Here is a 16,284-nt window from a genome sequence, read left to right on the forward strand (position 1 = left end):
GTATTGCCCTTGTTACATGCACTTCTAATCTCTTGATTGATACTGTGCCCTACATTACCACTACTGCTTGGTGGCCTATACACAACTCCCACCAATGTTTTCCGCCCTTTGCTGTTCCTTGGCTCCACCCAAACTGATTCCAGTTCTTTATCACGATCTGCCGAGCCAAGATCTTTTATCTCTACCGTACCGATCTCATCCCTTATTAACAGCGCTACGCCACCTCCTTTTCCTTTTTGTCTGTCCTTCCTAAATGTTGAGTACCCTGGAACATTCGGTTCCCAACTTTGGTTACCCTGTGATATACCTATCAATTCATCCAATGAAAAGCGACGAGTTAAGAAAGTAACTATAGGTTTTTATTGGCTAAATAACAGAGCCCACCCTCGTGGGTGATCGGATCCAACAAGGAGGAATACCAGCCATTCGACCACCTTTATACCTGGGCAAGTAGGCGGAGCTATGGGCGGAGTCAGCAGTGGTCAGCCCAGGTATAACAGCGTGGCAAGAGGCGACCTCGTGTAGTGATACAACAGTGTAAACAGTGATAACCATAGTGTAACGATATAACAGTGATAACCATAGTGTAACGGTAGTGAACGATAAGTGGCAATTACATCATACTCATTTACTTCTATTTGTGCCATTAATTCATCCACCTTGTTATGAATGCTACGTGCATTTAGATAAAGTGCCTTCTGCACATTGACCCTCTTTACTGTTGGCCTTTGTTTCTGCTCCCTACTAGTTTTGCTGACTACTTTTCTAACTTGCACTTCCAGCTTTGTTTCTCTCCGTTCTGGGCCTACACTTAGGTTCCCAGTCCCCTGACAAACTAGTTTAAATCCTTCCCAACAGCACTAGCAAACCCCCCCGCGAGGATATTGGTCCCGTTTCTGACGAGGTGTAATCTGTCCAGCTTGTACAGAAGGTCCCACCTTCCCCAGAATCAGTCCCAATGCCTCAGGAATTTAAATCCCTCCCTCCTACACCATCTCTCCAGCCACGCATTCATCTGGTCTATTCTCTTATTTCTGCTCTCGCTAGCACATGGCACTGGGAGTAATCCTGAGATTACTACCTTTTGAGGTCCTGCTTTTTAATTTATTTCCTAGCTCCCTATATTCTGCTTGCAGTACCTCGTCCCTCTTTCTATCTATGTCGTTGGTACCAATATGGACCACGACCTCTGGCTGTTCACCCTCCCCCTTCAGAATGTCCTACAGCTGCTCAGTGACATCCTTGACCCTGGCACCAGTGTCAGACTATTCAACCATGGGGCGGGGCAGCACAGCCAAGCCCAACCCTTTCCTCACCTGATGTTGGAAGTGGTTACTGGATAGTGATCAGGAGCAGGAACACTGGAAAATTTCACCCTTCCTACCAAGAGCACTGAAGTAAATTTTAATACCCCAACCAAAACCCTGGCAAATGCTGGCTGGCTGGGATCAGATTTGGGACTTTAGTTAGTTTAGCTACACACTGCGAATCTGGTGTGCTATGGTGGGCATGAGGAGAGCTCCATGGCCTCACACCTCCCTATCTCTGTAACCTCCTCCAGCCCTATAACCCTCAAAGTTCTGCGCTCCTTCAATTCTGGCCTCTTGTGCATCCCTGACTTTCATCGCTCCACCATTGGTGTCTGTGCCTTCAGCTACCTAGGCCCAAAGCTCTGCAATTCCCTCCCTTAACCTCTCCTCGTCTCCGCCTTTCTCTCCTTCTTTAAGGCACTTATTAAAACCTCCTTCTTTGACCAAGCTTTTGGTCACCTGTCCTAATAGCTCATGTGGCTTGGTGTCAAATTTTGCTTTGTAACAGTCCTGTGAAGTGCCTTGAGATGTTTTACTACGTCAAAGGCGCTAAATAAATGCAAGTTGTTGTTGCAGGTGATCAGACATTATAGCCCTGCCGAGCGGAAACTAGGTGGGGGGGGGGGGGGGAACAGTTAAAATCGAGGGAACAACTTTATCCCTCTGACCCACTGCCTTCCCACTGTGTCCTGATCTTAACCTGCACTTTTGAGCAGGTGCGCAGGAGATCCAGAGTAAGACAGCAGGGTTGTCTTTAAATGTGCAGATTAGGTCTTCATGAGATCATCGGGACCTGCTCTGCTATTTTGTGGAAACATCCCAGTGATTGAAACAGAAACAATCTGAAACAGATTGTACAAATGCCATGGGAACAGGAAAGGGAGGCAAGGTTTACAATATTTTTGCAGATTGCTTTCGCTAATGTAAAACCTTCTGTTCCAGGGGCACCAGATTATCTGGCAGACAAAAGAAAATTAAGAAATGACTGAAAACCGTTTAAACTGGAAGCAACAAAATCTCCTGATACAACCTCACGTCCATCCTAACTATGGTGTGATCGAGGGAGTGTACCTGTGACAATCTTAACTTTCTTCACAAAAAGTTAAGATTCAGTAATCTTGGTGATGCTTACTTCTCCAAAGCTAACTTTGCTTCATGTTTCCAAGATGAAGTCATTAGTGCAATGATTATCTGTGTTCAGATTATTAGTAATGTTGCATCGCAAGTCTCTTGTGTGATGGTGCTTTTTATTTGGCCATGTTCTCGCCATCGTGCATTTATTGAATATAATGACTTGAGCAGTGCTTTAAACTGCTGTATTATTTCCTATCACCACTATGACAATCAAGAATGTGTAATCCTTAAAGTTTTTCCTACAAAGTATGTCTAATAATGGATTCAGAGGACTGTACTTGATGAATTAATGTTACTCAATCACAAAAAATTAAAACTGACAGCTTACCTAGAGGATATTCAGTGTCTGTCAGTGAAATAATCAAGCAAAGGGTTCAGATAACAGTTTATATTTAACAGCCAAACCCTGAGTATAGCATATGTCTTAAATTCACAGCTGTTTAGTTTTATTTATAATATATTGAAAATAGTGATTTTTTTTTTTGATTTTTTTTTTAAGGGGTTTCTATGTAAGTTTTATCCCTTTTTATGATTTTTGACTGCTGTGGCTGGGTATCCAGGATTGCCTTGCCTGAGAAACCCAACAATTTTGCTTAGGGCTCCCAACTTGATTGATCTCAGATGAGAATCTGAGCTGAATGGGACTCTAATCTGCAGCCATCCAAACTCTGGTACTGGTAGCATACTAAAACACTGCATTCACCTTGAACTTTTAATAAATAGCATTGATGGAGGCTGGTTCCCTTAATGTTATAAATGTCTTCATTGAAGTGGTGCCACTTGACATAGGATACTGCGCAGTACTGTGGTGTATCCTGTATAACCTGCAAGATCCTGATACATTATCCTCAGTAGTAAATTGCACAAAACTTCAAAGTCATCTGCATATTATAGCTTGGTTATTTTGCTGAAAGCAAACTTGTTGATAAAAATAACTCTTCATTGCAGAATCTTGCTTAATATCCAATGATTCTGATTACCTTGGTAATGTACTTTATTCAACTTTCACCATCAGAAACAGATTAACTGGTCACCTCTGGGATTTTGCTGTGAATAAACTGACTGCCATGTTTGCCTCCATAACAGAATCTGCGATTTTAAATCAATTAATTATATGTGAAACACTTTCAGGTGTTTGAGATATGATAAGGTGTTATATAAATTAATCTTTCTGTTCTGGCTTCATACTCTGAGGATATTGCTGCAAAATCAAGAAAGTTCAGCCGAGATTCACTGCTAAATATTGGTGTCAGCCGTGGCTCAGTTGGTAGCACTCTAGCCTCTGAGTCAGAAGGTTGGGGGTTGTGTCCAAGTCCACACACTTGAGCACAAAAATCTAGGCTGACATCCAGTGTATTACTGAGGGAATGCTGCAATGTCGGAGGTGCTGTCTTTCGGATGCGACGTTAAACCGAGGCCCCGTCTGCGCTCTCAGGTGGACGTAAAAGATCCCACGACACTATTTCGAAGAAGAGCAGGGGAGTAATCCCCGGTGTCCTGGCCAATATTTATCCCTCAATCAACATCATAAAAACAGATTGTGGTCATTATCACATTGCTGTTTGTGGGAGCTTGCTGTGTGCAAATTGGCTGCCGCGTTTCCTACATTACAACAGTGATTATACTTCAAAAAGTACTTCATTTGCTGTACAATGCTTTGGGACGTCCGGTGGTTTTGAAAGGTGCTATATAAATGCAAGTCTTTCTTTATCTTGGAGGAATTTCATTTTTGGTAGTAGCAACTGAATTATAATTTACAAAGAATTACATAGAATATACAGCACAAAAACAGGCCATTTGCCCCAACTAGTCTGTGCTGATGTTCATACTCCACACGCATCTCCTCCCATTCCATCTGCCTCATCTCAACCTCTCCGCATATCTTTGTTCCTTTTTCTCTCATGTACTCGTCTAGTCTCCTCTTCACAGCATCAAAGCTATTTGCCTTTACCACTTCCTGTGGTAGCGAGTTCCACATTCTAAAAACTCTGATTTCCCTATTGGATTTATTAGTAACTATCTTGTATTTATGGCCCCTAATTTTGGATTCTCCAAGTGGAAACATTTTCTCCACATCTACCCTGCCCAACCCATTCATAATTTTAAAGACCTCTAATAAGTCACCTCTAATGCTTCTCTTTTCTAAAGGAAAAGCCCCAATGTGTTCAATCTTTTCCGATAGCTGTAATCTCTCAGTTCTGGTACCATCCTTGTAAATATTTTTGCACTTTTTCTAGTGCTTCTGTATCCTTTTTATAGTGTGGAGACCAGAACTGTGCACAGTACTCAAGTGCAGCCTGACCAGGGTCCTATACAAGTTTAACCTAACTTCACTATTGAATTCTATACCCCTAGAAATAAATCCTAGTGCTTTGTTAGCATTTTTAATTGCTTTGCTGACCTGCGATGCTGCTTTTAATGATTTGTTCACCTGTATCCCTAGATCCCTTTGCTCTTCTACCTCATTCAGATTTTATTTTCTAAAGTATAGGTGATGTTTCTATTTTTTCATACCAAAGCGCGTCACCGTACATTTATCTGTTAAAGTTCATTTGCCACTTAACTGCCCCATCTGCAAGTTTTCTAATGTCATCTTGTATTATGTTGCATTCTTCTCTGTGTTAGCTATACCCCCCAGTTTGGTCTCATCTGCAAATTTTGATTTTGAGTTACTTGTTCCCAAGTCCAAATCATTAATGTAATTTATGAATAACAGTGGTTCCAGCACTGATCCTTGAGGAACACCACTTTCTACCTTCCTCCAATCTGAATAACTACCCTTTACCCTTACTCCTTTCTAATTTTAGCCAATTTGCTATCCATTCAGCTATTTGTCCCCTGACTCCACCTTTGTCATGAGCCTACTGTGTTGTACCTTATCGATGTGGTTGTTCCTTCGTTTCTTCTCTCTTCCACACCACTCAAATATACTTGCTTTAATCTGGACTATATTAGCCTACAAATACCATCTTTTTTGTTGTGTGGTTTCAATCTGTAGATACAGGATATAATCAAAACATGTAACTTCTTACCCACCATTTCAAGTCAAATGGAGTAAAAACTGCCTGTTCAAAACTCGAATTTTCTTGTATCTTCAGTTACTGAATTGCACCTCATTTGCCAATTATTAGATCAGAGTTGTCTCAGATGTTAACTAAATTTCCAAAATATCTGAGGCTCTGACTGCCCTTTGCTTTCCTCTTCCCCTGCCTTCCATTGTCCATCCTACTTTTTTTTTTTTTTTTAAATGACACTGTCCTTTCACCTACGGGATGAGTTTCAGTCCAGTCAGGCTGATGGGATGAAAGTCTCCTGTCTCTTAGTTGTAAGGATTGAGTAAATTTATTTGGGCAGTCTCGAGCCAGTTCTTTGTGGGCATGAGTTCACAGCACAAAACTATTCTGAATTGGTATTGAATTGCTATTCTTGCTGAGGGCACAGGATTGCTACTATGGGAAGAGGAAAAATTTAACTCCGAGGGAGTGCACTTCTGCAGCTGACACTGAGACACATTGTTGGGGCAGAGTGGAAGGAATGATGTGCTGCATCTAATCCATGCAGTACCTGACCTGGGAATGCTTGATGCTGACACTGATTATATGAAAAGGAAAGTTTTTTCCTTAGCATTAACATCCCTCATATAGATTAGCACAAAATTTGAAAATACATCATTTGAAAGATAAACCTATCAATGCTAGTTCTAGCCTGCAGATCTGCATAGATGTTTGCATATAATTATATGGGGATGTGGTCAATAGGGAAAGCTTTCAGAGCAAGATAATGATTGCACAATATTTTTTTTTTAAAGTTGGTTGTCATGCCCACTCTGCTGATTTCCAGTGCTAACTTGGAAAAGACACACAATGGAAATGTGTGCTTCGGAAAAATTTCACCGCAGTATCTCCCAAGTAGCCAAATCGAGGTCTTCAGGATATTATTTTTGTATCAAAAGTGGAAAATGCTGGAAGTGCAGAGCAGGTCAGACAACATGTAAAAGATAAAGATAGGTCAGCCCTTCATTTTTGTTTTCTTCCTTAAGATCCAAATCTGCAAGAAAATACATGTTGGTAGTGGGAATGACATCCCAATGTGCCACTATCATTAATTCCATAATTTGCCTTCAAATCAGGCAACTCTAACTGCACATTTTCAGAATTCAGTGCAAAGGCACTAAAGATACCACCTGCAAGAACAGAAAGAAGGAAATTTCAGTAAACTAGTATTTTTAGTTTGTTGAATGACCCTATGTACACTCTGTCTCCATGGGACAGGGGGGAAGTAGAGGTCTTTTTGAGGGGATATCCTCCTCTTTCCCAGAAATTTTTGCCTCCCATAGTTGTTGATTTCTGAGGTCGTAGCTCATTTGCCTTCGCCACCTTTGAAGAATGTTTATTCCTTTTCCGCCGTTGGCCTTCACTCGTAACCCTGAGCAGGGACATTTATCAGAAATCAGCGACCAAAGCGAGTCGGATCTGAGGCTTGAGGGCTTTACCATACGCACATCACAACCAAGCCTGAAAATGTCTCACTTAGATGTCCACACAGCACTTTTCAGCAGCGACCAATAAGGATTGCAACCAACAATGGAACCCTCGGCTGATTTATCCCAAGCCCCAACTGTTGCCCTGGCTGACATCAGCTAGCTCTGCAAAGACCAGTGACCAAACATCAGGCTTTCTGGTCTGTATGGTTCAATACCAGACTGGTGCCTATATCCATGGGGCTAGCATGTGCTCTGTCCTTATCACTCCCCAACAATGTGCTACTGTGCACATTGTGCCTTCCCCATCTTTACTTGCCTTAAGGAAACTTCTGTTTTGTTGATTCTTCACTGCCTATGAGCCAGAGCATTAAAATTAGTGATATTTCTGCACCAGTTACAAAAAGAATGTAAAATTAGTTTTTTATTTGTTTGTGTTTTTCTCCACATAATCAGTTAGAAATATTGTCCTATTCCTTTTAAATGCATTGTCAGCAATGATTGTTATGCTTTTTGGAAGATTCTCATTGAAGGAGAAGAAATTCTTTCATCCAGAGTGGAGAAGTTGAAAAGTGGGAATAATTTTGATTGTGTAACAAAGGTGTATTTTAGTAATTTGAACTTTACATCTTTGTACTTTGACAACAAAAGTAAAACGGTAAATAAAAAGTTTGATTGCTGGAGTTGCTTTCAAAAATGGCGTGGGTCCTTACTGCATCAGCTGCTTTGATTAACAATGTACCACAGTACTGATTCCAGTCAAAATAGAGATACCATTTGGGGAAAGGGAATCTTTCAACAACCAGCAACATTATAGTTTTATCATTTTTGACTGTTCACAGGATACACAGAAGTACAGTCAAAATGGAGATGGGTTTCTCCTGGTAACAAGTTAAATATTTTGAAATATTCTACATGTGTAAATAGCACTCCCTGCCATCATACAGGTGCAACCACCACCACAAAGTGAACTAGGGCCCCTGAAAACCCACTTGTACACATGCCTTGCTATGCCCCATGGTTCAACACAATTGTCATTCCTGACAACTTGGGGAGGGGAAACTTAATTCAGTTAAGTAGTTTTTAAACTTTTGGGTTTAGTCCCAACTACTTTTTGTTTTTAATTACTTTGCCTCTCCACACGCTTTTCTAACAATGCTACTAGGAAGTAGTCAGGGCAACCCTCCAGTTTTCCATCATTTATTGTAAGGAACCCCTAATGACATGCTCCCAATCTCAACTATGCTTTGACAATCTAATGGACACGAACCTATGTTCACCCACTCCGTGGCACAGCCCAACAGATATCCAGTGTACCTTTCTGACATGCCATGATTTACAATGTAGTCCAATTTATAGGTCATGCTTTTAAATGAGTTTTTAATGACCTGTAAGAATGGTAGTACAATCCAGAGATTCTGCCAGCCATATAGAGGTGAAAATCCTTAATCTGCTTTTACACTACTGTGACCAATGTACCAGATTTTACAGTACTTGCTTATTTATAGCTAATAAGCTGGCATTCTTCAGATTCACTGGATTAACTTGGGGAAAATAAGTCACAAAAGCTTAAATATTCTTTGATGTTTCACCTCCCCTAAGAGAGTAACTAAATGAAGCACAGTACCTAGCACTGACCAGTTTACTTAGGTGAGTAAAGGAAATGGTGCTAAGTGGGCAGAATTGACAAAAGTTGTGCATATGACATCAACACACATCCACCCACAAACTACTCCAAGATGGGCAGAAGTCCAGCATAATCTATCTCCAGCAGTTTCCTGATCAAGAAGGCCCAGTAGGGACAAGTCCATGGTAAGTCAAATTGTACATTCTCTGGAAGAGCCTAATGGACTAACTGACTTGCTCATACTTTATGTTCTTAAACCATACTCTAAACTCCAATGGAGCCTATTAAATTGGTGAGTGCTGAGTAGATTTTTTTTGCCCGTAAAGTGGACATTCTCGATTAGAACATTGGTGGACATCCATTACACCCATTTTGTCCCTGTTACAATTCTTTGACTGCAGTGCAAACTGTTGGTGTTTTCCCCCACCCCCCTTCTTGTCACCATATTGCTCAAGTCCTCTAGAAGTCAATAGAGCTGTCACTTCGGCCTACGTATAACATTTGCTTCAATGCCCTTTCCCTGGTAAATTATTCCATAATTCCACTACTCTGTGCAAAAGCAACTCTTTTGGAATTCCCTTCCTAGCCACTAATTGTTAGCTGGTGTCTCCTGATAGTTTGAACCATTCAGATAGTGAACAGTTTGCCTGAATTATGTCTTGCACCGCAATATAATACAATGGCCCTGATTTTTGCGGTGGTAATGATGGCAAAACTGTTGGTGTTCGTCGTTATTATCCCTCTGAAACTGACCATAATGTCAGGATTTAGCGCATATGCAGATAAACTCAGAAATCCTGAAGTTACGGTCAGTCATTCCCTGCGCTGTGGAACTCCCCATAGCCGGCAATCGGTGAAATCACTTGAACTGACACAAACTTTCCCTTTTCCACTCTAATATCACTGTTAAACACCCCATAAAAAGTTAATAGCAAAATACTGCGGATGCTGTAAATCTGAAATAACAGAAAATGCTGGAAATGCTCAGCAGGCCAGGCAGCATCCGTGGAGAGAGACCTTTGAAGGGTCCCAGACCTGAAACATTAACTCTGTTTCTCTCTCCACGGATGCTGCCTGGCCTGCTGAGTATTTCCAGCATTTTCTGTTGTTACTCCATAAAAAGTTAAGCCTTGTTGAAAGAGGTGTAACTGGAGTTTTAAATTGACTGCTGATCAACCGTTCTGGCCCTGAAAAACTAATTTTATATTTGTGGAATGTGAAATTTCTCCATTCTGGTAAAAAATTACTAAATTTTTAAAATAAATATTCTTTTTAAAGTTTGTTTATATTTCAGCTTCTACCTTAACCCCGTTTATGTCCCAATCTTTATTTTGCTCTCTGTAAAAATGTGAAAAAGTGAATAAAAGCTGCTTTTTGTTTCCTGGTTTGCTGCTGTGAGAATTCTTCAATGTGATTGGCTGCTTAGCCAGCTTGATGACAGCACTGCTGCTGCACGCTGGCGATCTCCTATAGACAGCGTTGCAATCAAATTAAGGTTGAGAAAGCTAAAGTTTTTGCCACAGAGATTGCAAGATCTTTGTGGGCAGCTTTCTTCGAGGTCAGCAGCGATTGCTATCGCTTTGCCACTGACCGCAAATTCCAGCCCAGTGTAGCGATTCCACAGACTCCTCAACTGGACGATTCCACAACCAACAATTGTCTGCTACATTGTTATTAATTCACTTGTGCCGAAATGGATGGGAAAGTTAAGGGAATTGTGAATGTTGGAAGTGGCAAAACACACCCTGCTGTTGTGTGACTGAGGTGTTTTACTTTGTAAATTCATTGTGGATTAGGATAGCTCAATACCAAAATACAAGGGGGGGGGAAATTCAGTTGGTTAGTGCTAACAATGTACCACCCGAGCGCGGCGATTTTAGTGCCGCCTGCAAAATTGACCTGGTGGTTTGCGGTGGCTCTAAACACTACCACCATGATCTCCTACGCCCGGCGATCGTGACGTCATCCAAGCACGTAGCGCCCCGGACCGAAAATTGATTCTCTTCCTCTACCTCAGCGCCTGGTGCCAGGAAGGACAGGTAGAGGGGGACGGTTTGCAGTCGGCTGGGGGAGCGCTTTATAAAGGCGTGCGCTCCTGTTTTTTCCTGTCGGCAATCAATTTTGCATACGCAGGTTGAGAGGGGGGAGAGAGGCATCCGGAGACATTTAATGCTATCCCACTTGAGTTTTGTTCGTCAGCAAGACTTTTGAAGTTCCCATTTCTGTAAACTATTACTACCACATTTAGAAGATTTAATAGGGGCTGTACGAGCACAGGGCCTCGTCCTCCAGCTTCAGCGTCGGAGGCGGCAGAGAGGGAGAGTGGAAAACGTGGCCAGAGGGAGGAGGGCCAACACGGCTCTGCACAGGAGACCTTGCCCTCCTAGGTTATTCAGGGAGCAATTCTCATGCATTCATCTGTCCGAGGAGCAGTGTTTTAGAAGGCTCCGGTTCAGCAAGGAGGTGGTCATAGAATTCTGCCACCTCCTGCAGCCAGAGTTCCAGCCTCAGTTCAGGACCAGGACGACACGCGGTGGCAGTGAAGGTGACAGTGGCTCCTTCCAGGCTTCAACAAGGGATATTGCGAACATCTCCCAGTTAGCTGTCCATTGTTGCATCGAGGAGGTCACAAATGCTCTCTACAAAATGAGAAGGGAGTACATCTCATTTCCCATGACCCGAGACAAACCGTGTGAATGCGCATGTGGCTTCACTAGGCTAGCCAGCTTCCCCATGGTTCAGGGCGCCATTGACTGCACGCACAGGGCATTATAGGCACCTCATGCAAATGCAGAGGTTTTCTGTAACCGCAAAGGCTTCCACTCTGAACGTCCAGTTGGTGTGAGACCACGGACAGCACATCCTCGCCATCAATGCCCACTATCCTGGCGGCAGTCATGATACATTCATCCTGCACCAGACTGGTGTCCCAGACCTGTTCCAACTACCGCATCAACCTGGTGGCTGGCTCCTCGGGGATGAGGGTTATCCACTCTGCACCTGGCTGATGACACCGCTCCGTAACCCTGCTGAGCTTGCATATAATGAGAGCCATAGCGCCACCAGGAACCTTGGGAGACTGGTCAAGAACGTAAGAGCCCATGGAATCCAGGGCACTTTGGCACATTGGATCCAAAATTGGCTTAGTGGCAGGAGGTAGAGGGTGATGGTCGAAGGTTTTTGTGACTGGAAGCCTGTGTCCAGTGGTGTACCACAGGGATCAGTGCTGGGTCCTTTACTGTTTGTAGTGTACATTAATGATTTAGATATGAATGTAGGAGGTATGATCAGTAAGTTCGCAGATGACACGAAAATTGGTGGAGTGGTAAATAGCGAGGAGGGAAGCCTCAGGCTACAGGACGATATAGCCAGGTTGGTCAGATGGGCAGAACAGTGGCAAATGGAATTTAACCCTGAAAAGTGTGAGGTGATGCATTTTGTGAGGACTAACAAGGCAAGGGAATACACAATGAATGGTAGGATCCTAGGAAGGACAGAGGATCAGAAGGACCTTGGTGTGCATGTACATAGATTCCCTGAAGGCAGCAGGACAGGTAGATAAAGTGGTTAAGAAGGCATATGGGAGACTTGCCTTCATTAGCCGAGGCATAGAATATAAGAGCAGGGAGGTTATGATGGAGCTGGACAAAATGCAAGTAAGGCCACAGCTGGAATACTGTGTGCAGTTCTGGTCGCCACATTACAAGAAGAATGTGATTGCATTGGAGAGGGTGCAGAGGAGATTCACCAGGATGTTACCTGGGCTGGAGCGCTTCACCTATGAAGAGAGACTGGACAGGCTGGGGTTGTTTTCCTTAGAGCAGAGAAGGCTGAGGGGGGTCCTGATTGAAGTGTACAAAATTATGAGGGGCGTAGATAGAAAGGAACTTTTCCCCTTAGTAGAGGGGTCAATAACCAGGGGGCATAGTTTCAAGGTAAGGGGCAGGAGGTTTAGAGATTTGAGGAAAAACTTTTTCACCCAGAGCGTGGTTGGAATTTGGAACTCATGGCCTGAAAGAAGCATTTAGATGAGCACTTGAGCATACAAGGCTACAGACCAAGTGCTGGAAAATGGGATTAGAATAGATAGGGCTTGATGGCCGGCACGGACACGATGGGCCGAAGGGCCTCTTTCTGTGCTGTATAAATCTATGACTCTAACCTCAATGAACAGACGATCGGAGTGCTGAAGCAACGGTTCTGGTGTCTTGACCACTCTGGAGGAGCCCTGTAGTACTTCCCCAATCGACTATCAGTTTTCATTGTTGCGTACTGCATGCTTCACAATCTCTCAATTCTGAGGACCCAGCCATTGCCACCAGGAATTGGTGGACCACCTCAGCAGGAGGGGGAGGATGAGCAGCAACAATGTGGGAAGGAGGCACTCAATGTTGCTTCGGCAAGGGCCATTTGTGAATGCCTCATAAGACAGCGCTTCTGATGAATGACAGAGAAGATGGCTTTTGGGATCAACAAGCACATCATTACAGCCATCCCGCAGCCCCTAATACCGGGCAAAGTTCCAATGAGTAACATGAGGAAATTTGTAACGTTTCAATAAAAAAATTTATTTTTCTGAACAACTGTGTCTTATTAAGCACAACCAATAACAAACAAACACAACAATTCATTAACAAACAAAACTGGTTCTTGCCATATCGAAATAAGTCTTAACAGAGTCAACAATATATTTACATACACGTCCAACTTTGTTATAAACACTCCCCCCATATGTTAGAAAAATTTTAGTTATTCAGCCTTCTTCAATGATCTCCCTCCCCTTCGCAATTTCCCCCTTCCAACCCTACTGCTTCTCCATAATGTAACCCCAGTGGCTGCTGAATCTCAGATCCAGAGACTGCAGATGGACTTGCAGGATGCCCTCGACCAGCTCTGGGCCTGGAGGGCCCGGCTGCAGACTGCACCAACACTGCGTGGGCAACGGCAGTTTGGGTTGGCTGGGCTATAGGCTATGGCAAGTGCAATGGTGAAGTGGCAGCAGGAATGCTCAGCATCCAGAGCAATCTGCTCAAGCACAGATTTCTGGCCTGCTGCGGCACCGTGAGATCCCCAGTGGACTGTGGGCGACCCACCGACGATGGCAGCAGTCAGCGCTTGCGTGGCATCAACCTGAGACTACATCAGAGCAGTCTGAGATTGGATGGCATCAACCAATGACTCGATTCCAGCACTAAGCCATTGCGTTGCCTTGACCTGTGCTACAATAGATGCTGCAACCTCACCCATTACACGCGGCATGGGGTCTGGGTCCCCACAGTCTCTCTGCAAGTCAACCATCCTCTGCAACAAGGCAAGGGTGGGTTCACGCACAGATGACAGCTGTGCTGGTGGCAGACTCCTCCATGCTCCTAGCCAGTGCATCCATGCTCTTGGGTACCCTTGCCATTGCACCCATGAGCTCAGTATGCATGCTTATCGCCTGAGTATTCATCGCCGCGATATCGAGGTCCTCATCCGAGTCCTGTGCAGCAGAATTCCTGCGTGCACTCACCCCCGAGCTTCCCTTCCCCCATGGCATTGCTGCCGCCTGTTGGATCCCAGAGCTCCACCCACATCAGAGCCATTTCCTCTGCTCCCCTCCAGTGATCGCATGGCCCTTGTATCTGAAAGCAGGAAGGTACAAGTGTGGCTTTACCGTGAGGGCAGTGGGGTAGGAAGGGAGCAAGGAATAGAGATAGTATAGTCAGAAGGAAAGTGGGAAAGGCTGGTGTTGTGAGGGAGAAGTGGTATGAGAGCGGAGAGAGATGATGAACATACCGTTGCTGTCCCCAAGGGGGTCGACCTCTCCAACTACCACAGTGCCCACGGCATAGCTCGCGATTAGTCTGTGAACTCGCTCCTCCAGCTGTGTGAGGGAGTGCAGCTCCGCCTGACCTCCTCCCTTGCATTGTTGCTCCCTCCTCCCTTGCGTTGGTATGAGAAAGCTTGGCCTGCAAGAAAAAGGACAGCGTGTGAGTGAGTGTGCAACCATGTATTTGGCTGATGTGCCTACCATAGTGGAATAGCCCTTAATGTCTGCAAGGTGTGAGATGTGGATATGTAATGGGAAACCTCCCTCCACACCCTTGTGAACTCCCGGGGCAATGGCCTTCTGCCAGTGTCTGGAAATAGCACTGCCCGTCGGCCTTCCACAGCGCCAACCAGAGCCACCAATGCCTGGTCGCTAAACCGGCGAGCTCTCTCCCTGGGCCTCTGAGCAGCCATGATATCGTTGTTGAAGATCTGCTCCTCCTTGCAGGCCCAGGTCACAAGCAGCAATGATCAGGGTGAGACTATGCAGCATGATGGCCCCTCCCCTTTAACAACTGAAAGGAGCCAGTCTGTCTGAGTACAAGATAATTGACAGCGCCTGAGCTTGAGTAGCGCTCTGAGGTAGCGCCCCATTCCCCGACAGTAGTGCCCTAAGAGAAGTGTGTCGTGCTTGATTTAGCGCTGCAATCACCTCCAGGGGCGCTGGAGACGAATTTCTTGGTTGCCGGTGATAATTAGCGTCGGGCGCTAAATTTTGCGCCCAGCCAATATTAGCGCCCAAAATGGGCAATACCGAATTTTTCCCCCAAGATTTTCTAAGAATACATTGAAGCACAAAACCTTATATGAAAACAGGTGTGTTGATTTTTTAAAGCTGAAATTGTCTTGGTTCTTGAATGTTAAAACCTATTGGGGGAGAAATTGCGTATTGTCCCGTTTGGGGGCGGTAACATCTGGGAGGTGAGACATTTTGCGCCAGGCGCGGAAGCTCCGCCCCACTCACTAAATTTGACTCACCGCCCCCAGAAGGAAGTGGAGCGCTAAATTAAGCACTCCATTTCCTTCTTGGGGCGGGAGCTGTGCGCACGGCTCAGCAGCATTTCGCATTGGGCCGCAATAGCGCTGCCGCGTACGAGGGGCTCTTCCCTCAATTAAAGGGAAGGGCCCAAGCTGCATACTCTGCCAAAGGAGAAGACACCTACCTGGACAGCGGGGAGCGGCACATTTTTTTTCACAGCAGCCGGGCACCTCCCCCTTTATTTTTCACCCCGGTAGCAGCCAGCCACCCGGTATGCGTCCCCTGAAGCTGTCGCTGTCATCGCCCCGTGCAGCTTCAGGGGGAGATACCCAATTTAGGATCTGGGGTGCTAACAGGGCGATGCGCCCGGAGATGACGTCATGATCTCTGAGCGCAGGAGATTGGGGCACAACGCCATAGCGCCACCACTAAACCCCCGCCAAATATGGCGGGAGCCATTACCGCCCCCTGGGGGCGCTAACGGGAGGCACAAATGACCCGAATTTCTCCCCCATTGCATTTAAGAGCTTCTTGCAATTTCAATCAAGATTACTTCCGTTTAGCTATAGTGAGGAATGCACTGATGAGTTCCCAGATTTCTCAGAGCCCGTGGTAATGAGGTGAGATTTTTTTTCTGTCACAAACTCAAAGGTTACGAACATTACACCAACAACTTGCATTTATATTTAATTTGCAGAATGGACAGTGTCAGGAAATGCCATCTCGGCCTTAGGATGCAGTCCAGTAATTATTCCTCCCATATTGAGCCGGATTTTCCGATCGCAGGCTTCCTACGGGCGGATGCCACCGATCGGAAAAAATCTACGCACTTACCTGCTGGCTCCATAGGTCCCAAGGATTGCGATCCTGGGCCTCCGCTCTACGAAATGCGCAGAGACCCAGGTATCACGTGGGCCATGGGGAACCAATCAAAGAAGGGAAT

General features: G+C 44.8%; 1 protein-coding gene across 5 annotated transcripts in view; it reads left to right on the plus strand.

Annotated features, from left to right (window-relative positions):
* Positions 1–7,607, plus strand: part of LOC147104273 (protein-tyrosine sulfotransferase 2-like) — a 129,068-nt gene extending 121,461 nt beyond the window's left edge. For all 5 annotated transcript variants that reach the window (XM_085961465.1, XM_085961466.1, XM_085961464.1 and 2 more), the window contains one exon: positions 2,253–7,607. The gene's annotated coding sequence lies outside the window, so the exon portion shown is untranslated. The remainder of the gene's footprint in view (positions 1–2,252) is intronic.
* The last annotated feature ends 8,677 nt before the right edge of the window (positions 7,608–16,284 follow it).

Source organism: Somniosus microcephalus, chromosome 19 (assembly GCF_052327205.1).
Source record: "Somniosus microcephalus isolate GS21.2 chromosome 19, FLI_Smic_1.0, whole genome shotgun sequence".
NCBI lineage: Eukaryota > Metazoa > Chordata > Chondrichthyes > Squaliformes > Somniosidae > Somniosus > Somniosus microcephalus.